Source organism: Lithobates pipiens, unplaced genomic scaffold (assembly GCF_037356315.1).
Source record: "Lithobates pipiens isolate NorthernLeopardFrog02 unplaced genomic scaffold, aLitPip1_a1.2 Scaffold_16, whole genome shotgun sequence".
Lineage (NCBI taxonomy): Eukaryota > Metazoa > Chordata > Amphibia > Anura > Ranidae > Lithobates > Lithobates pipiens.
The window spans coordinates 221,841,151-221,854,891 of NW_027507748.1; positions in this window are offsets into that span (position 1 = coordinate 221,841,151).

Consider the following 13,741-nt stretch of genomic DNA (forward strand, 5'->3'; position numbering starts at 1 on the left):
TATATATATATAGTGTCACTTTTATTCCTATTACAAGGACTGTAAACCACCCTTGTAATATAAAAAAAGAATGGCATGACCTCTTACATATGAGATCTGCAGTCAAAAAGACTTCAGATCTTATACTTGCACTAAAATGAACTAAAAATGAATAAAATAAAAAAAGCCTTTTTGTAATTTAAATATAAAAAATGGATACATTTGCCTTTAAAGCCGTTGTGTAGTCAATTGTTTTTACTCTAATAAGGCTTACCTGTAGGTAAAAAAAAAGAGACCTTTTGACGTTGCTTCTGTCCTGCAATATGAAGCCGGTGGGGGCAATCTTTCCCTCACTTGTTTCCATTACAAGCCATGGAGAGGATCCGATTGTCTCTGGCACTAACAACGTCTATGAAAAGCTGTGGAGGGCCATGGAACATGGTGAAATGGAGGGGGTCACCGATAATAGTGATCTTGCGGCGAATCTGCCACATAGGCCACTTTTATCTTGAAGCGGACCGCATGCTGAAGAGGATCCCAGGGTTTTGGCAGGTAGCTGCTGCCATAACAACGGTATTCCTCTTCCAAGTTAGGACGTATAACAACGATGGATGGTGCTGAATTGAATTCTGTTCAGTGAAAAGTGTTCTATGAATTCCTTAAAGGTTTTTTTTGGACAACCTTAGTGAGCAAACAACATCATGAAGTCAAAAGAACACACCAGCCAGATCTGGTATAAAGTGAATTGCAAAGCAGGCTTTTTAAACAAAATACTATCACAAGCTTTTAACATCTGACTGAGCTGTGTTCAATCCATCAACGTAAAATGGTATAAGTATGGCACAACTGCAAACCTACCAAGATATGGCCGTCCACTTAAACTGAACGCCCTGGCAAGGAGAGCATTCATCAGAGAAGAGCCAAGAGGCCCTTGTTCAATGATATGTAAAGGTAAGTTTTTTTTTTTTTTTTTAATAAAATCAAATTGGCACAGAGTTCCCCCGATCCTTCTCTTCAGGTTTTATTGCTAAGAGCTCATGCATACGATTCAGCTCTAGTGCGGCCTTGTAGAACCTATTTCCAGGTTTGTACTTGTGCGGGTGCGCTCACGTGTTCAGCTTCTTCGTCCATTGACACATAGAGCAGTACTCTGCTCAACCCGCCCCCCCCAGCCCCATTGGATACAACTTTTTTTATGGTATTGACAACAGCAAGAGTCAATGGCTGTGCTGCTATCAAAATATATAATCTGATAATTGCACGCCATTGCCGACTCATCAGTGCCCAGCAGTGATGCCTCATCATAGCCCATGACTGATAACTTATCATTACATTCTATCAGTGCCCATCTGTGAAGCCTTTCATTGCCCATCATTGTTGCCCTATAATCGTTGTATACACGCAATTCTTAATCTAAAATTAAGAATAAGGAAAAACACTTTTAATCCAAGAACTAATGAGTTAGTATGCACTGCATATTATCTTTTTAATAAAAAAAAAAGTTAGAATAAGGTCACAGTATCGCATGCAAAGTGAATATATCCTAAAACGTATAGGTTTATTCTAAAATTTAACCTGTTACTGCCCGCCCACTGTCAAACAACGTTGGGGCAGCTCTTGTTCTGATATGCCGTCACATGACTAGTGGCCCAGAACGTACGCTCTTGCGCAACAGTTATCACACTGTTTTGCTCGGACACGGCGCAACCCCTAGCTTTGTAAAGAGAAGCGTACGCGGCTCTTTAAAGATGTGATCGGCTGTGTATAATGACATCTGGTCACATTTAAACAAGGAAGTGTTATATGTAATATAGTTATTGGCATAAATTAACAATATTTTTTATATTTTGCATGTTATAAATATAAATTAAATTTTATATTCTTTAAATTAATTACTGTATTTTATTTTCAGATTACATCACAATGCCAAAGCACATTTTTAATTCCTGCCCACATAGAACAGGGTTCAAAACTAAATATCCGGATATAAAACTACACATCTTTGGAAAATTTGGATATGATCAAACTATGGCTAGTTTGAAAGATGAAGACCTTATTTTTGCAGTAGAAGAAATTTTCAAAGACACAGACGGAGATAGTTTTAGAATGTGCTCTGCCCATTTTGCAGCATATGATTATGAGTCATATGATAAGAAAAAAAACACTTTTGAAACACGATGCTAATCCGTCGTATTTTCCCAAAGACAGATCAATGTCCATCAAAAAAAAGAGGGAGCCGCCCTGTTGCTGCCAATGTAATCAATCCGTCTTGGAAAACCAGATTACTAAATGTGATGTGGCTACCCAAACTGTGGAAGAAGACTTTAATTCTTCTATTTCAGAGAAATCATATGGATTTAGAGCAAGCTACCGTGACATTTGTCAGGATCATGATTATTTAGTTTTTTGTCAGATTGTTGATCCCGAATTATTAAAATCTACTCCTTCGAAAAGCCATACTAAAAAAGCTATTTCTGATTTAGAGATAACGCCAATAAAGTCAGCTGTTACACTGTCAGATGTTGACTTTACAGAAACTGTGACCAGTGCTACACAAATAGTTTTATCTGCTGAACTAAGTGTTGTTCAAATGCCAATTTCTCATGTCACTGAAACACTTAGTTTAGAATCAGCAGTTAACACTATTATTTCTGGAATTGATGTTACAAATTTTGAAGAAGAGGATCAGATTGAGAGTATGGATACAAATGATCCAATGAATACCTACGATTTTTCGGAACTTTCACAAACCGATATTTCAAGAGATGAAAGTGGCTTTAACATGGATACTATCCCTGTTACACCTCCCAATGAATCTTTATGGGTTGAAGAAAGAAAATTTATAGTTTTCGAATCTAGTCTGGATAAATTATTTGAGCATATACTTTGCCCCAACGAGCAATGTTTTGAAAAAATAATTCATTTAGATAAAGTGACCATTGGCAGCTTACTCAAAGTTTATGGAACATGCAAAGAAAAGCACCAAATTCTGCTATGGGAAAGTCAACCAAAAATTGCTCATTTTGCAGCTAGCAATGTAATTCTTGCATCTGTTATTACTTGCAGTGGATCGTCATTTACCACAGTCAAGGAAATGATGGATCTATGTAAAATATCTATTTTTTCTAAGGAAACATATCACAAATATTTGACAAGATTTATATACGGTGGAATTGATCATACCTGGGTTGAAGAAAAAAATAAAATAAAATCAACATTGCAAAGAGATTACATTTTTTTTAGTAGGCAACGGACAATGTGATAGTCCAGGGTTTTGTGGCAAATACTGCACATACACGATGGAACTGGAGTCTGAAATTATAATTAATTTTCGAAACCGTGCAAGTGTCTCAAACCACGCCGTCCGTTGCAATGGAAAAAAATGGTATTTCAAAATTGCCTGGACTGCATTATAGAAGATAACTATGATGTACAAATTCTTGGAACGGATAGACACGTGGGCATAAAAAAACAAAATGCGTGAACAATACAGCTATATTTCTCATCAGTATGACTTGTGGCACTATGTCAAATCTTTAAAAAAAATAAAATTAGTAGAGGCCAGCAAGAAAGCTAGTTGTAAAGAGTTGCAATTTTGAGTAGCTGCAGTTGTAAACCATTTTTACTGGTGCAGTAGGCACGGTTTTGGAGATACTGACATTTTTTGGAGCACTTGGACATCCCTACTGTACCATGTACGCAACATACATGAGTGGGAGGAGGATGGTAAAAAAAATTTACTGTCAGCATACTCCAATATCGGACTCTGATAATCATGTGCAATGGTTGAAAAAACCCAGCGCAGAATTTATTGCACTTGAAGATTTAGTACTGTTAACTCAGTTGAAAAATGATGTGCCTTATTTGGTGCTGTATTGTCGCACTGGTGCCATCGAAAACCTTCCATTCCAGTGTTCTTAAATATCGGAGCAAACTGTTACATTATAGGATGAACTCCATGGAGGTTCGAACAAAGCTGGCCGTTCTGTCACACAACAGCAATGTTGGTCGTTCACAAGCAATTGTTTGCAGACCGACCAAGAAAAGTGAAGAGCTGGGCACAAATCTTCTTTAGAGCACCCCCGCTCTAGGAAGAAATGGATAGTGCGTAAAATATATGATCCTGTAAGCCATGATCATTTTTAGAAAATAGTGAGTGTTGCTGCTGGAAAACTAAAACCGACGTGGAAATTGAAAGAGGAGCTTATGCCTGCAAATATAGCATCTTCAGAAAGACCAGAAAAAAAAAAGCGGTCTCCAAGCATAATTCACGATTTCCGTTACTTACGGAGAAGGATTAGATGTCATGAACATATCTTTTAAAAACTAAAAGTAATTGTTTTTTCTTATATACTTTATCTAAAATATTTAATAGAAATATTTATGTTTAATAATTTTTTCCTTAGATATTTATATATGAATACGGTGTGTAATTATTTTTTTAATGTATTACATTTCTATAAAATTTATATTTTATTTAATGAAAGTTATAATCTATATAACATATCCGAATAATCTATCATTTTTGGTTGGAATTTTGAAATAATATTTAAATTTTAATATGTTTGGACAACAGAAATTAGTTTCAATAACTTTATTTTAATACTCTAAATAAAAAAGATGATTTGATCCAAGGAAATTCGATTTAAATTTTTTTTTGCCTCAAAATTTTTTCGTAAAAATAACAATTTACAAATTTTTTTTATTTTTTATTCAAAGACTCATATACATTGTTAACTAATAAATTTGTTTCATATCATAACAAATTATTCATTGTTATTCATATACCATGTATTAAAATATTTTATATATATATATATATACAAAAAAATCATGTTAATAACTAGACTAAAATAAAAAATATAAAAAAGAAAAATTAATAAATTCAGATTTAAACTTTTTTTTCAAGCACATGTCAAATAACATTGCACAGATAATTTTTTAAATATATTAATGAAGGATTTTTGTAAAATTTAGTTTAATCATTTTTTTTAAAGCTAAAATTCCAATGCCATGTCTCCAGCGTCATAATCATTTGACTATCTAAATCCAACATATTGACCATCTGGGTCTGGAAAAGCTGATCTTCATGAATGGTGAATGGCACAGGAAGGTATGGGTCTTCGATTACGTTTTACCCAGATATCCATGTATCCAGGCAGTGAATGCTTTATATGCAGTTTTTCTCAAATTTCTGTAAAAGATAAATTAAAATAGATTGTGGACAAGATTCGTTCAAAAACTATACATAAAATTTTACAGATAGACATAGATTCTTTCTACATAGGATATTTATTGATCATAAAAGTAATGTGTAAAAAGATTTATTTTAAATGTATACCTATTGTCATCTGCATTTGGTGCACGGGACGTTGATTGGTGTAGAATGGTCAATATAATTGTGGTATTCAACCTGTGCACGACCATATTTTAAAAAATGGTAGATTGTGTTATACAGACTGAACCCTCTTCAATGTTTTCTTTTGACATTTGAGATTTCTTGCCAGCATAAAGACTCTCTTTGGCATAGCAAGACAATTCCAAATTGACACCAGTCGGTTTTTCCTAATCTTCTTTGAAGCCTACGTTCATCTGTTTCTGAGTTAGGCAACAAAGAATGTTGAGATGGCTGATTAATAGGAAAGCTTGGGTCATCAACTGTGGGATATTTTTTTTTTTTTTTCATTTTATTTGAAAAATAAAAGTCTGATGTTTTATTTTTATATTAAAAGTGATTAACATTATCAATAACTTTTATACACTACCAGGACTGTACAATTACATGATCATTTAATTTATCTTCATTGAAATGCTTCTTATAGAGTGTGAGTGTGTGTGTGTGTGTGTGTGTGTGTGTGTGCGTTTGTGTTTGTAGGAATAATAAAAAAAAAAGTTCAAGAGAATATACACGACTGTCATAGATCTTGATTTAACTTCAATAGACTAAACATTTTAAACAATTACTCTTTCAGATGCAGATTTCATGCTTGTTGAAGGAATATGTTCTGGTGTCTCTAAGTTAATTTCTGATTCCTCAGTAGTCTTTAATAAAAAAAAAAAATTACATTTAATCATTTTCTGTGGTGTTTTATTTGGTTGATGATTATTTAAAAAAATAAAGAATAAAATATAATGTAAATATTCATAATTTTTTTTTTTTTGTTAGACATTCATATCCAATATTGAAAAAATAAAATGGCTAAAAAAAATTGTGTTGCATTTGTAACAATTTAATAAAAAATAATCACAATTATTCTTTTGTTTTATAATTTAATAAACACTATAGATTTCATTAATTTTGCTTTCATGTAAATTTTTATGTTATTCATTTTTTTTATAATTTAAATTGACCAAAATAAATTGTATGTATGTATATGTGTGTATGTATGTGTATATATATATATATATATATATATATATATATATATATTGATCTCTCTCGCTATATATAGTTAGATTATATAGAGAGCGACGTGTGTGTGTGTGTGTATATATGTATGTATGTAGATAGATAGATAGATATAGATAGATAGCGACGTGTGTGTGTGTGTGTGTGCATGTGTATATATTATATATATATATATATATATATACACACACACACACAATGAGAGAGAGGCATATCTAAAAAATATATACGGTATATAGATTCTAAATTATATATATATATATATATATATATACACATTTTTATATGTCCATCCATCTCTATATAATCTAACTATCAATCTCTCATATATATATATATATATATACATACACACACACACATTTATTATCTATATACCGTACATATATTTATATATATATGTGTTGCGCTCTCTCTCTCTCTATATAATGTAAATTATTTATATATATATATATATAAATAAATTTAGACTATAGCATAGCATCTATGGCAAAACATAATGCCTTTGGTAGTTTGGCCAACTCACGGGCCTGTTGTGCAGGGACCTCATTAAGGGCTTCTCTGAACTGGTCCTTTAGGGACTGGCAGAAGCCTATTGCAGTGACTGCAGACTAAGTAATGGCTTCTACCAAGGAAAAAGAGGATTGTCTACTGGACAAGTTAAACTTTTATTCAGACTGGAAATTGCAGCGTCAACTGCTGGTACATTTATCATACATACATCTTTTGGTGAATTTCTCCTCCATGGGATAGAGAACTCAGAATCTCTTTGCAGGAAGAAAATGCTTATGAATGATCACATTCAGCATAAATAAGCTTTTCTAGTAATGCATGGACCAGAAACGCATGAAAAGGCTGTAAAGGTTTTAAAGAATCCAAGGAAGAAACCAAACTTTTCAGCTGACTCTGTTAGGCATAGTATCAAAGTGGAACAAACCATCTCTGAGTTTGTACCAGCAATCTCTGATTGCAAGGCTGAAAAAGGTTCATCAACTGTTTCCTCCACAGAGGAATAATCAGCTTGTTTTTTTCCTCGTGATCGCCTGAGGGTAATACCTCATCCTGGACGCACTGTTCCCTTGGTTAAGGATGAGCCGAACACCCCCCGGTTCGGTTCGCACCAGAAGCTGCGAACAGACCTAAACTTCTTGTGAACTTTAGAACTCTATTAAAGTCTATGGGACTCGAACGTTCAAAATCTAAAGTGCTGATTTTCAAGGCTAATATGCAAGTTACTATCCTAAAAAGTGTTTGGGGACCTGGGTCCTGCCCCAGGGGACATGTATCAATGCAAAAAAAAGTTTTAAAAATGGCAGTTTTTTCGGGAGCAGTGATTTCAATAATGATTAAAGTGAAACAATAAAAGTGTAATATTCCTTTAAATTTCGTACCTGGACCACAGCAGCGCGCCGGAGGGGGAGGAGACTGGTAATGGAGCGGGTCAGTACCTAACATGCCAGGTGCACATCGTGTCTCCCGCCAAGGCTGAGAAGCTGCCTCCCGTACCTCTCTGCCACTGGCGCTAGCAGCGGTCTTACATGCTGTAGGCGCCTACCGCTCTCCCTTTACACCGCGCTTCCCCCCCTCTCCTCACCCGCATGTTTGATGTACCTCGAGGCAGCTCTCCCGGTGAACGGGCGCTCCGCTGGTGGATGCGGGCTCCCTCGTTCGTGAGACGACCCTCATAGGGGGACCCCCGCTTTCGACGCCTGCTCTCGGTGACCTCGGGATCCCAGAAGGGGCCGGCAGCCCGAGCGAGGTCGGAGATCCTCGGAGAATCGACAGCGCCGGACGCCCTCTGTCGGTGGAAGACCCGCGGTGCACCCCGTGAAACACCTAATCCCAGTAAAGATAGAAGAGAAGGAAAGTGGAAGAAAAAGAGAAAAAGATAAAGGGATAAAAAGGGACGTCAAAGTCCCAGGAGTTGTCGGTGTATCAGTGGCATCAGCCTGAGGCGCCCGAGGAGCCCGGAGAGAGAGAGCATCAAAGGGTATGTGGACTTATATATTGAGATATTAAATTGTATTGAAAAAAAATAGTAGAGTGAAAGTCCTTCTCAGTGAGGTGAAGACCTACTAGTGGAGGACATTGTTATAAACAGCAATTACATTGGGATAAAATGGAGAACTATGGAAAATAAAAGAAAAAGCTTTATTAATTAATTAAATACTATTTGAAAGGGAGAAGAAACAAAGGGAGAGCCGACTGTTTGTGCGATTTACTAGGGCTGCCTTTTATTAGCTCTGGATAGCATACCACCCTACATAACCCTTTGGCGGCCATAAATACTACCTAGTAGTAATTAGACCTGACCGAGAGGTAATAGTAGAGCCAGCGTTAAGACACTAGCAGCGGACTGAAACTATGGAACTGTAAACAAATGATAAAGAAAAAAGAGATCCCCTGAGTTTTTGATCTCTTCTTTTTCCCTTTTTTTTTTGTAATTACTGAGTGGCTACCCTTAAGCTTTATTTTGAAGGGCCGGACATAGCCAGGAAAAGTGATATTTTAAATAGGCATCATATACTGCTGTTTCCCCCTTTTCTATTTTTTTCCCTCATTGTTATAAGTCAAGTGGAGTGCGTGGCTGTATTAAGAGAAATGAAAGGAAAAACAACGAAGACAGGAGCCACCCCAAAATCGCCTCGGCGGAGTTTGGTAACTAGTCCTGGTGCAATGAATAAATATGTTACGCAAACAGGAGTAATGCAGAAACAGCAGTTAGAAAAACAACAACAACATACAAGAGGCCAACAAGCTGAGAATAAAGATAAAAGGGAAAAAGAAAGGGATAGGAAGGACAAAGAAAAAAGGAAGCAACAACAGCAGCAAAATAACTCTTTACAGGAGCAAGATATACCCCTTGAAGAGGGAACGGGCCAAACATTAGAACTAGAGCGTGAAACAGAAAGTTCACAGACTCACTCGATTCAACAGGAAGACTTCCAAGTATTGCCCACAAAAAACGAAATAATCTCCATGTTCGCCGCCCTAGAAAACAGCATGGAAATGGAAAGATTACACAAAAATCTAGGACACATACTGGAGCGGGTAGAAGACATGGAAAAAAAGGTGGAAAAAGATGCAAACAAAATACAAAACTTAGAAGCAGAAATAGTACATTTAAAAAAGTACAACAAGAACAAGCATATAAAGCTGAAGACCAAGAAAATAGAGAAAGAAGAAAAAAACTTAAGAATACGTGGGGTCCCAGAAACATCACAAAGAGAAGACCTCACTGATATAATAAAGAAGATTTGCAATCCCCTGTTGAACAGAGAAATAACTAACTCAATAAATATTGAAAGAGTACACCGACTAAGGAAACCTAGGGAACTGTCACGGGATATACCAAGGGATATAATTGTTCGATTTCAAAATGAAGAAGACAAATACCATATATGGAGAAATATAAGATCTAATTCACCATTAGAATACGAAGGAAAGGATATCCAGATATTCCAAGATCTAGCACAAGAAACCCTAAAGAGAAGAAGGGCCTTAAAACCTTTATTAACAGTGTTGACCGAGAACGGGGTTCAATATAACTGGGGTTTCCCCGCGTGTCTAATGGCCAGGAAAAATGGTCGAATGGGCCGGCTGAGACATCTTGACGAAATAACAGACTTTTGTAAAAAATTTGATATCCCAGTACTGAGGATATAGAGGGGGGAGGGGCAGGAGGGGAGGACGACGCAGGGAAATGTCCCCCCTATCTTGATAAAGATAGGGGTGTGGAACCCCTTTTTACGTTTGATATTTCCCTGGGTTGTCATCCCCCCTTCCCTTCTGCGTATTCCTCCTCCCCCCCCCCCTCCTTATTTAATTTTTTTTTTTTTTTCTCCTGGGGAGGAGGAGGGAACGAGACGGAGGGTGGAGAGGGAGGGGGAGGTATGGTGGGGGACGCGTTGTGTCCGGCATGTTGGCTAGCCGCCTCACAAATATTAGGTGAGATGGTTTACGACACTGCCGAACAGAACTCCACTCCTGGATTAAGGGACAAAAGGAACGTGGGGGTTTCCGATAAAACGTCCTGGACCAGAGGGTCATATGTACACCAAAAGAGGGAGGGGGGAGGGGAGAGATGGGAGGGTAAATCTGTTGGCTCGAATCCACAAAATAAAATAAGAAAGTACCTAGACCTGTTTAAATGTCAGAGATTAAGATAATAACATATAATGTCAGAGGAATGAATTCTCCTAAAAAAAGGTTTAACATTTTAAAAGAGTTAGAGGGATACTCCGGAGATATTGTCTTTTTACAGGAATCTCACTTATCACTAGATACCAACATTAGCCTAAGCACACCAAAATTTCCAACCTGGTATTACGCAGATTCCCCGAGTACGGGATCTAGATGAGTAGCTATAGGGCTCTCCCAAAACATTAAATGGAAGATGGAAGGAACAAAAGTGGACCCTGAGGGAAGGTTTTTATTTCTAATAGGTAACATAGCAAGGAAAAGATATACACTAGCGAACATCTACTGCCCTAATAAGAGTCCAAAAAAATACCTAAATGGAATTTTAAACACACTAGAGAAATATAAACAGGGCCAAGTGATCATGGCCGGGGATTTAAATTTCGCTATGGTCCCCGGAATAGATAGTACGTCTCAGGGTTTCTCACAGGAAATTAAACAGAATAGAATCTTAAAAAAGAAAATGTATGAGCAACAGCTAGTGGATACCTGGAGAATATGTAACCCGGGAAAAAAAGACTATACGTACTATTCCTCGGTTCATGGCACGTACGTAAGACTGGATTACATATTTCTCGAACATGTTCTATTGGAAAACGTGATAGACGCTAAAATAGGATCCATCACTCAGTCGGACCACGCTCCAGTGATAGTCAATGGGTATGACAAGAATCAAGTGCGACTGTGCCAAGCTGTTTGAGCACAGCAGAAGCAAGCATATCTACATTGGTAACATTATGTGAGGTCATATCATGAGGTGTGCAGGAGCCTGGGGGGGGTAAGAAAATCATCTGTGGCCCCCTTTAACACCACTCTTCTAGAGAACATATTTTCACTTTCTATGCAGGTATAAAAGGTGAAGGTGGAGAAGAAGCCTGGCACTTTCTAGCTCTGAACAGGGATGGTTATATTAAAGTCATTACTTGTACGAGAAAGTTTAACATAATTGCAGAAAAGATAGAACTAAAATCAGATGTAAAGACTGGCTGTTAAATTATAGTCAAAGCAAGGGTTTTCCGGAATTTTTGCCACTGCTGCCCATTCTTCTATGGGGTACTCACAAAGTAGAGTGCAGAAATGGGGTAAGCGAATAAAGTCAAAACACATTCCCAAGTTTTAACATAAAAACAAAGACCATTGAGAAAACCTAAATAAGTGTGTGGAGATCTGATATCAGGGTGAACCTGTCTTACCTTTCCACATTGCTGGTCCATGTATGGTTCAGTTTTCATCTGTCACTGTGGACATACCCTTGGAGGGCTCTTTAGGGTCTGGGAAGCATAGGAATGAACCACAGTCCTGGACCTGTATAAGCTCCTGCAGCCAACTACACTTATTACCCGCAGTGCCAAGGTGAGTGCAGGATCTATTACCCAAAACATTACAGGCTGTTCCCCACAACATGGGGTCTGGGTACAGTTCCCAAGGTTGCACCAATCCAGATGCACTGATTCTCTTGTTAAAATAGAAGGCAGCGAACAGTCATTTGAAGTAAAATAATAAACTAGTTAAGCATAGAACTTCTCTGTAAGTGAGAACTGGGACTCTCATAGAGGGATGGGCTTTTAGGAGTATGCACAGAAAAGCTTTGCCAGTGTCCAGTTATGTAAAAGGTACCAGCCAAAAACCCAGAGTATGAATATCCAGCCTGTGCCCTGTACTGTACAATTAGGATAGGTTAATATCTTTTTCTGTTTCAAATATTTTTATTGGAATTTCAAGAAATCATAACAAGCCACGGTTTGCCCACGCAGGGGTGACATCAAACAGGCATGTAAGAAAGCAGCATGTGTAAGCATAATAAGCAACATAACAGTAAACTGTTATCAGGACCCGGTTAAAACTTAGGTAGATATCACAGGCTACACTGCGCTGTCTGAGAAGACAGCAGTCTTCATTAATAACCTTCATATCAAAAATTAAACAGAGTGAGGAAACAAAAGAAATAAAAAGGAGAGAGAGGGGAACTCCAGGGGTGGACAAATACCACGGATGGCGGACCTGTACAAACGAGTATTATAGTCAACCATAGCTAGTCAGGGGCAGGGACAAAAAGGAGTAACTTAGCCATGGTTCCCAGACTTTCAAAAGTTTTGCATGCAAATCCCTTAATATACTGGGCATCTGCTCATTAACCATCAGAGTGGCCATCCTGGTTTTTATCCGCTGGAAAGCAACAGATGGCATCTTCCAGGTATGGGTAAGGGTTTACTTGGCAGAAATAAAAGGGGGTATGAGGCACATTTCTGTTGGGGTGCAAAAAGGCCCGATATAGGCCAATGTAAAAGAGCCAGTCAAGCTTCCTTACGGACCATCACATGAAATAATGTCTGCAGCAGGCTAAAGAACCTAGACCAGAAGCCAATTAGACATGTACGTAGGCCATCCGTATGCTGACCACAATTTTGAAAACATCTGTCACTACTGACAGGATAAGCATATGGAAGCCTAGCCAGGAACAAAGTACCACGGCAAAAGCACTTTGTAAGCAGCCTCAAGGGTAGTAGTGTTGAATAAGTCTTTCACCATTGTCATCCAGTCCCTGCTCCATTCCTCCCCCTCAATACTAGATTCAAGATCTTTCTCCCATTGTGTCACGTAGGAAAGGGCCAACAAAGAAGACATACCATTAAGAAAGGTGTAAAGCAAGAAAATAAGGCCAGGAGACACCAGGGGGTGTAGACAGGTATGCTTTAAAGACATCTTGTGAAAAGGAAGGGTGAAAGTACGATAAAGAGACAAAATCTAGTCCTGAAATTACAAATAATGGAAGTGTCCCCCCCGGTGGGATCTTGTGTGTCTCCTGGAGGCTCACCCACGACGGAAACAAGCACGCAGTTGGAAAATGATGCACCCAGGAGAAGAAACAAGGTTATTCTTAACTCCAGTGGAAAAAGGGGGTTATTAATGATCGGTAAAAGAAATAGGACATCAAATTTCCAGAATAGCAAACAGAATCCCACAGCTTCAAGCTATGAATAATAAGAGGGCATAGTGTCAGAGGGCATCATTGATGAGGAAGCCAAAGCACTGCCTGCAAAGAAATTGGGGCACAATTAGGTAGTTAAAAAGAGCACCCACAATGGAATGTCAGAGGGGGCATGTAACAGATAATTGAGAAATCTGGACTGACAGATAATATTTGGCCAGATT